Source organism: Balaenoptera acutorostrata, chromosome 2 (assembly GCF_949987535.1).
Source record: "Balaenoptera acutorostrata chromosome 2, mBalAcu1.1, whole genome shotgun sequence".
Lineage (NCBI taxonomy): Eukaryota > Metazoa > Chordata > Mammalia > Artiodactyla > Balaenopteridae > Balaenoptera > Balaenoptera acutorostrata.
The window spans coordinates 25,337,508-25,347,452 of NC_080065.1; positions in this window are offsets into that span (position 1 = coordinate 25,337,508).

Sequence of the window (9,945 nt, forward strand, 5' to 3'; positions counted from 1 at the left end):
TGATAAGAGATAAGAGTATTTGTTTAAAGTGTTCTGTAATTTGTTTTCTTATGTTGCTTCAATTTATAAAATGCACTGTTTTTAAATAACTTCAAAATACATGGAAAATAAAGCATCATTAAAGAATAGTATATTTGAATAATTATTTAATATTAAAGATACATTTGCTTGTTCGTTCTTTTTTTTTTTCTTAACAGAGATTAAAGGCTCCTATACACTAAGTTTAAAAAACAAAAACAAAAAACAGTGTTTCCCTGGAGATTTGTTTTGAGACTTCACAGCTTTGCTGGTTTCCAAGTGTAGAGGATGTTGTGATTCCCCAAAAAAGTGATATAGTGAAGTTCTTACAACCCTCCCAAGTTGATCCCAACAAGCGTCCTCCTGCCCAGTGTAGCTTGCACCAATAGAACATGACCAAGTTCTGTTCAGAAGCTAAGGAAAGCTTTAGTCTTTGATCAGAGAATGGAGAGGGGTGAGCTCAGACTGGAGTCCATACTCTCTGAACAGGCTGTGAGCGAGACGGCTTTCTAAGGCTCCATCAACGGGGAGGGAAGTGGGCGGAGCTCTCTACAGGCAGGCGCAGCTGTGCTGCTCAGGCTCCAGCTCACAGTGCCTTGCAGGGCGCTTGCGCGGCGTCTCTGCACACGGCCCGCCGCCGCCATCTTGGATTGAGAGTTCTAGAGCGGAGGTGTAGCGCACTAGCGTTTGGCGCTAGGAACTCCGGCCTGAGGTGCCAGTTGCAAGGCCTCTGCGAGCGTCACCTTATGAGGAAGCACAAAGGAAAAAAAAAAAGGTTAGACTTTATTTTATTACACAGATTCTATTTTTAGTTCCTAGAAATTGTTAATGGGCTTTCTCCCTGACGATGTCTAAAAGGGAGTGCTTCCCCTGTAGGGAAAGAGTTGGATTACCGGAAGAGATGGTGTTAGTAAAATTGGGTTTGGTCCACAAAACTGCCAAGCAACCCCCGTTCATCATGGTCTAGTTTTTTTTTTTTTTTTTTTTAATTTATAGAGAGAATGTTTTGCTTATCTCTTTAAAATTTTTATTTATTTATTTATGGCTGTGTTGGGTCTTCGTTTCTGTGCGAGGGCTTTCTCCAGGTGTGGCAAGTGGGGGCCACTCTTCATCGCAGTGCGCGGGCCTCTCACTATCGCGGTCTCTCTTGTTGCGGAGCACAGGCTCCAGACGCGCAGGCTCAGTAATTGTGGCTCAGGGGCCCAGCTGCTCCGCGGCATGTGGGATCCTCCCAGACCAGGGCTCGAACCCGTGTCCTCTGCATTGGCAGGCGGATTCTTAACCACTGCGCCACCAGGGAAGCCCCATGGTCTAGTTTTGAACAGAGGAACCACATTTCCTGGAGTAGAGAAGGTTTTCATCCCCCACTGACCGAATGTTCTCAGTTGCCCGTTTCATACACTCTGCTTTGTCTTGAACAAACATTAGTCAGGCTTTTTATCCTTTCTACAAGTTTCTGAATTTTAACTTCCCCCAAGTCTGAGCAAGAGCTGAAAGAGTGGTTCATGCCCCTTGTCAGCTCATCCTGGGAACCAGTAGGACCAATTATTTGTTCTGAGGAAATATCCAAGCTGATTTCCATACATGTTCCCCCGTCCCTTATCCATGATACATCCTTCCATGGGCCTAGAGAGCTGGGGCAGATGGAGAATTGCTTGGATTCCTTTACATATTAGCACTTGAGTAAAAACTCATTTAACAGTGAAAACTTGTGTTAAAGCCTTAGCCAAAACTTACTTATTTTTTTTTTTATTGTGGTCTTCCCCATCATGGATAAAAAGATAAACAAGCTATCTCTACCTATTTATCTTCATAAACAGAGGCATTGAAGACTAACAAAAACAACCACCACAACAAAATAGTTTGTATTAAGTCTGAATTTATTAATTTGCGAGGAAAGAGAGAGTCATAGCACTCTGGAGAGAGTTCAGCGATTCACTCTGCAGTGTAGGTGCTTGATATAGGACCAAAACAAACAGTTACTTTAAAATATGATAGGCTTCTCACGACATTTTTTGATTGGTTACTAAAAAAAAAATCTAAACATTTCTCTTTTGACTGATCGTTTTTCATCATGACATTATTTGGGTGGGTATTAAACTGGGGCTCAGCTGGATGGGTATTCTTAACAAGTTCTGGAATGGTTTAAGAATCATGCAGGCATATAGACATGTGAAGATTTAAGTAGGGAATTCCTTTACAGAAGTCAATGATATGTTTCTGAGATATTAATCTCTAATACAGTAGGTGAAAAATGTAATGGTATCACATTTGTGTCAGATAATGGTAGAATGTATGTTAGGAAAGTGTTATGTTGTTAAAGCCCAAGAATACCAGATTTCTCATTGTCAGCCTTCTGCATTCCCATGAAATCTTAAAGGGAAGTGTGTACTTAGCATAACATAGACCAATGAATAGAAGTCTAACAAACTGGGTTAATGTCTTAAAATGTTCCTAGGCCTTAAACTCAAACCATAGTCTTAACATTTAATTAGTTTGCTAAGGCTGCCATAACAAAGTACCACTAACTGGGTGGCTTAAGTAACAGATATTTACTGTTTCAAGATGGTAGAGGCTAGAAGTACAAAATCAAGGTGTTGGCAATGTTGGTTCCTTTCGAGGGATGTGAAGTACTGGGGAAATATAATTAAAAACAAAATCCTCTCCTATCCAAGAAAATAGCCCCATAAAGGTAAGTAGACAAAGAAATTACTTTTATTATTGAATAAGCATTAAAGCAGAACGGGATGCTCTAACAGGCAATCCCCTAAGAGGTTGCAAAGACAGAAAAAACTCTCATCCTTTTATATAATCAAACAGATACAACCCATTACCTACATGTTCTCAAGATGAACAATAATAAGTCCTGAGGTAAGAGTACTTGACAGCACCGTTTTTCACACATAGCTTATTCTAGACTCATCTGGTAAGTAGGGTGACCACCTCTGTTATCTAATTGGCTTTATGAAGAGAAAAAGCAAACTTCTCATCTTTTTTGTAACAGACAGTTTTGCAATTCAGAAAAGTTACCCATAGAGGTTAAGCTCCTACCCTCCCACAAAAACTGGGAGGTTGGAGTGCTGTCTTTTTAGATGATTAGATTTCAAAGAGATGGCTCCCAGCTCCTTAAAAAAGACATTCCTGGGTCATAGAGCTGACAAAAAGCTCATTTAGTTTCTAAAAATATTTACATACATTTCAAAGAGGCAGAGAAAGAACTTATACTTGCAAGTTTTCTAAAGTAAATGATCTGAGAAAAGGGAGGTGGAGGAAAAGTATCCTTATTTATGAGGCAGAATTAAAATCTTATTTTTAATTTTTATTTGTTCTTACAGAGGGAACAGTCTGTTCCAGGCCTCCCTCCCTGACTTGTAGATGACCATCTTTGTTCTGTTTCTTCACATCATCTTCCTTTATGCTTGTCTGTTTCTGTGTCCAAATTCCTGCTTTTTATAAGGACACCAGTCAGGTTGGATTAGGGCTCACCCTAATGAACTCATTTTAACTTGATTTCTTTTGTAAAGACCCTGTCTTTAAATAAGGCCACACTCTGAGTTTCTAAGGTTTAGGACTTTGCCGGGAAGGGCGGGGGTGGTGGGGCAGAGTTCAACCCGTAACAGCATCATACTACCACCTGCAAAGATAAGAGACTGAAGAAATAATCATTACAAAAAGAGACAGAAGACACAGATTGCTGGCTGGAAGTCTGATCCAGCAGGAAAAAGGTTAATTCTGTAGCCCACTTTCTCAGCCATACGAGGTATAGAAAGGCAGAAAGAGTGAGAAGGAAACAATATCACTGTTCTTTACAAGAGAGTTGTCACTTTTCACACTCCTGCTGCATGAGAAGTGGAAGGAAAAAAGGTGTTCTTGATCTTTTAGTTCATTATAATTTTATCAGTTAGTAAAAGTATCTTAATTAGAGATAAAAATTCAGAATTTGCATCTGAAGCCTGAAAAGATCTGCAATTCTTTCTGTGGATTGTCTCAAAATTGCAGGCAAACACTTAATTGGTAAAATGTAATTAAGAACCAATGCCCTTCCCCGAGGGGCCTATGGAAACTCAGGGTTACTGCCCTGGGGCAAGTAACCACTTGTTAGGGACTAGTATATTGTAATCCTCTAAGAGTAGGATTTTTATTCATTACAAGAGTATAAATCTCCTTGTTTGATAAAACAGATATAAGAAAATTTGTCTACTCTTTATCAGCCACAAACCAAGAGTTCTGTATTTTTGTACTGATATATTTGTAGAGGAACTTGAGAAACATTATTGAAATTTGCTATCCTATCTGCCACTCTCTGGTGATGAAAAGAGTACCAGAATGGAATATTTTAAACCTTCTAGAAGTACAGTTATATCAACTGAATTTTGAGCTAAGCCACAAATCATAGACCATTTGTATTAAATGCCGGGAGTGAGAATGGAGAACAGCCAGGTCTCCATTTCTTATGGCCAGTTCTTACAAGAACCATGGCAAATTGTCACGTCAGTTCCCTTCATGTGAAACCTAGGGTTTTCAATAGCCAGTGCCTTTATATTTGTCCAAAACCTTGAACAGAGAAATTCCCACTCAAGACCTTAGAGGAATGTCAAAATCATGGATCAAGTAAAGCTATGAATGCAGGGGTAAGCCAAAGTAAACGTAAGTCAGAACAAGGGTCAGGATGGATAAGGCATAAATTAGACGAGACAGAAGGATATACAAGCACTAAGTACAAGTGATGAGCTATGAAAACCACAGATTAAGAGAAAAAATTAACAGATCAAGAACAAACCAAAAAACATTCACAATAGTTCCTAAAAGAGGTAATTTCAGTCTAAGTTCAAATGGAAAGAAATGCATGTACTTAAGGTGTGTATTTATTTATTAAAAAAATAACTCAATATTTCCCAGTTGCTACGTAGTATATGGTTGAATGACTAAATTTAAAGAATCTGGAGTAGAACATTAAATAAAATATTTTATTTTAGATTAAATTAAATGCATTAAAATTACATACTAATTTTATCATTGAAAAATACTTCTGAATCAAAATAAATTAACTGTGAGGTCTCAGATATCTCACATAAAGAAGAGAATTAACAATATTAATATACACAATGTACAATTTGATTTGTTATTGTATAAAATGTAAATATTATACTAAAGCAAACTGCTTGCTCTGTTTCAGATTCTTTATTCCGCTATATACCCCAGGTATAAAATGGTACAATATATGAGAAAAACACAAATTCAGAAAAAAGTAATTAACAGTCAAGGCAAGACAAAGTTCATTACATGATTAATTTTAACAAAATGGTGGATCAGCAGAACTCAACAATCTGATACACGTAGTATACAAAAATATGTTGAGTAATATGTTACCTAATGTTAGTTGTTCCAAGCATGTAATTAAAAAAAAAAAAGAACTCCATATGAAGAATAATTAGCTGTTTAAAAGAGTAAGTTAGATCTTAATTTACTTGATGGGTATCTGTGATTCATTATTAGCTAGAAAAAGTATGTCAGAGGGCAATTTTATTAAACATATATGCTCTGACTTTGTAATGTGTGTATGTAAACACATATATACATACATATGTACGTACATACATATCATATAATACATACATATGAGCATGTAATTTATTTCTGATTTGCTATATAAAATTAACTTTTCAAATTAAAAATTTAATTTCTAAATAAATCTAATATGTAGAAAGATGAAATATGTTCTAGTTTTAAATAGATGAGATGGTGATTTTTGTTGGCCTTCACGTCCCTACAGAGAATTTTTTTAATGGTCTCTAAGGAAAGATAATGATGCAGTATCCCTGAGTGAGTATCTCGAGAGAGCACAAGATTATAGTTTTTAAATGATAATGCGTTTGAATTAAATTTTGGCCCAATAATGAATTTACACCATTTCATTCTTTGTCCTTGCTTCAATCTCTGTTTTGAAAAGGAAGTATAAGACTGTTAACAGCTGATATTGTCAGAGCAAATAATGGTAATATAGACATCTTTTCTGAGGGATTTTGACAGAATGTGTACCATGGAAACAATCTCTCAGCAACAAAATCCAAATTGGGAAATAATCCCCAGGTCTACTTACCCTTTTTACTTATACTTTTGTGATTTTCTTTAAGCTATTTTAATTTCCCCCATTAAAGAAACTCCAGGGATAAAAATCTATGACTACATTAATGCTGTATTCTATTTGAATTAGAAAATCAAACTGCAGAATCATGGCTTTGAATGTTCCCTTAGAAATAATCAAGAGTAGCACATTCATTTGAGTTATGAGGAAACAAGATCCAGGATGCCAGTGTGCATTTCCCAAGGCCAAGTAGCTAATGACTGGCAGAGCCTCCAGGGAAATACAGCTCTCCCTATTCCTTTTCAGGGACTATTGTACTTAAACTGTAACAAATACAGAATATAAATTGAAGGAGTCATCCATATAATTAGGAATGAAGCATATTTTACACAACATGTATTATTTTTTTAAAAAAGGCTTGAGTATAAAATATAAAAGTATAAAATACTTCCTTTATGAAACTTTCCCATTAATATTATGTTTAAAATTCATATTGATTAGAACTGTGATACTTACTTTAATAATTTTTAATGTGTATTAAATTGAGTTTTAAATATTACACTATATATGTTATTTCTTGTAAAACACAACAGAATCATTATGTATAAGAAAGTCATTAGGTTGTCCTCAATTGTAAAAGAAACTTGCTTCAAATTAGACCAAGAAAATTTGAAAATTGAGTAATGATTTATGAACAATCATTGGAAGAATAAGTGTTTCCTCTATAGATAGATATATCATTAACCTAAATATATTTTGTTATTTGATTTTAATTTGCTTTATTTATTTATTTTTTATATAACATGTATTTTCTTGCATGAGCACCTGCCATCTGTTCAAACAAACAAACAAAAAGTTTGCAGAATCCTCTTTTAGCTTGTGCAATTCTTAACAATTGATTTCAGAATTGCTTCTGGCACCTTCTGTAAAGAAAAAGAAGAAGAAGAAGAAGAAAAAAAGCATGTTTTTGTTAGTTTAAAACCAGAATGTTTCTAATAAGTCTATAATGGCTCTGTCTTTGGGAAGTTATTATATATTCTATGGAGCACTATTTCTCTACATAAGTGTGTCTGTGTATTTTTATTTAGCTATCCTCTCAGCAATATTTAATAAGGACATTCTATGAGCTCATTTTGAAGTGGACATTAGTGAAGTAATTGTGAGCAAAGCACACAGGCTCTGCTGAACCTTGTGGAGTCTCTATCTAATGGGATAGACAGTAATCAAGCAAATAATCACAAAATATACAAATACATGTAAAATACCATGGCTCTAATGAAACAGTACATGTTGTAACATTGAATAAATATAAAATAAATAAATAACTTTGAAATGGTGTAAGAGGAGGAGTTGATTGTTTCAGATAGACCAGAGAAATCTTCTCTGGAGATGTGATTTTTAAGTTAAATTGGAAGGAAGAGTACAATTTCGCAAAGTGGAATGATGTGTGAGGCAAAGTTAACAGTGTCCCAGGCAATGGAGACAACAACTGAAACTGTCTTTGAACAGAAGCATGTCACATTTACAGAAATGTAAAAAAGGACAAAATGGCTGGTATTCAGAGAGAAGGGGGGGTGTATCTGAGGCAAAACTGGTGAGGCAATAGGAGCCAGACCTTCTCTGTCATATTCAAGAGTTTGAGAACAATGGGAATGCACTGATTTTTGTTTTTAGTTTTAATTTTAAGGATATGGAGGGACATAGATAAGATTCAAACGTTGTAAAACTGTTCCTGAATACAGAATAAATAAAATGGTTTGAAAGAGGCTATGATACTTGGAGGCAAATTAAAAGGCTGTTGCTGAAATCCTGGAATGATCTGGCAGTATCTTGGAGAAACAAGGTAGTTTTGCATGTGGGAAGAAGTAGACACATTTAAACAGTGTATAGGAGAAGAAAAATTGACAGAAATGTGATGATGGATTAGATAAGGAAGACTGCAGGAGAGTATTATATTGTGGTTTCTGGCTTGTATTACTGGGTGGAATCAGTTGTCATTTACTAAGATAGGGAATGCTCTAAGATAATCATTTTTGAGCATAGAAAGATCATGACTTCATTTTGATCTTGTTGAGTTTAACTTGCCTTTGAGTCAGCCAGGGAGTGATTCAAGAAGGCATGTGGACTGTAGGTTTACAGCTAAGAGTATTTTGTGATAAAGAGTTTTATATATGGAAGCAGACCTGGCTAGAAGTAATTTTTTTAAAGTAATTTTGGCTGACAGTGTAGAACAGTTATTAAAATTGTGTTCATCCCAACCCAATTTAATGCAATCATACCCTAAAATCCACTCTCAAATATGACTGTTATGCAAATGAGTAATATCTCCTCTATTTTTAAATTAGTGCTGATCTTTAAACTACTATTTAGGAACATATTTAAATTTCAAGTAAAAATTATAATCTAATAGACACAAAACAAATAGTGGTATCTGAATGGAATACTCCTATATACTTACAGATTCAAGTATAGGCCAAAATAAAGTCCCTCACCCAAGACAATGTCATTGGATTGATTTGCTTTACTAGTGAAGATTTAGGCTTCAGAAGCACCAAAGACATTTTAAGTACTCCAAGTAGATTACTGAAGGCACTTCTGCTGAAACCCTAGATTTCTGAGACTCTGTAAATAGTGCAATTTGGAATATTCCTTATTTATCATGCTGTGGGACTTGTCTGATATTTAAGCTTATGATGAGGGCTTCAAATTGTATCTCTTAATTAAGACTTCATCAGTGTATAAAGTATCATTTGTTCCTTCAATGAAACATATAGTAAGAGAATAGTATGTGAAAAGCACTGGGCATACCTTGAACTGTAAGATAAGAGTTCTTACCTTTGAGCCACTTAGTCTGTCAGAGTGAGACCATGATAAAACTAAAATGCCAGAGAGTGTTACAGAAGGAGAACAAAATTCAGAGTCAAGTAGTAACCCAGAAGAAAGAGTAGTCAATTCTACCTGGGGTCAGTTCTACTGTACTGGGAGTTAGAGTCTTAAAAGGGTAAAAGGGAGTAAGTGCTCTTATTCTGGATAGAATTAATTTAAGTACAATTGATAGCAGAGATGTACTCTCTTAGATACCTATGTCACACCTTCTCCTCTCTCCTTTAAGAAGAAAGGAAAGGACTTCCTTTCCTTTCATTTAAGACTTCCTTTTCTTGCCTTGTTCTAAGATAAGTTTAGCTCTTTTCCACTGAGAAAATGGAAGAATTGAGAAGAAAATTTCTACCTGCATCTACCACCAAATCTATCAAATCTATCTGAATCTGTTCTTTGTCTTCTTCCTATCACAATGGATCACTGTTTTGATTCTTTCCTAAGGCAAAAATATCCACTTGTGATTTTTATCCCTTCCCTTCTTTACCATCACTTCAGAAATTATCCCTGCTTTCTACTTCCTCTACCAGCATGTTTTCTTTCTGTTAAATCATTTTCATTAACATATACCTGGCTTTAATATCTCCCAACTTCAAGACTCTCCTTTGACTCTGAACCCCTTCCAATTAGCATAAACTTTGTTGGCTTGTCACTTAGAGGAAATTATTTATATTTGAATTTTTAAATCCTCTGGTCTAGTCCTCCCTTTCTCCTTCAAAAACACTTCAGTCATGATTCATTTCCCATGACTCCATTGACATAGCTCTTCTTGGAATCACAAATAGACCCTGGATGCCAAATCCAATGGACAGTTTGAAAACGTCTTTCTCAACCATCAGTGGCATTTGACAAACTGGTCTTCATCTAGATAATCTTATTCAGTCTCTAAACTTTTAAAATGTTCTATACATTGATGAGCTGCAAATTCATATCCCCAGCCCAGAGTCTACTCCTTAACTCCATAA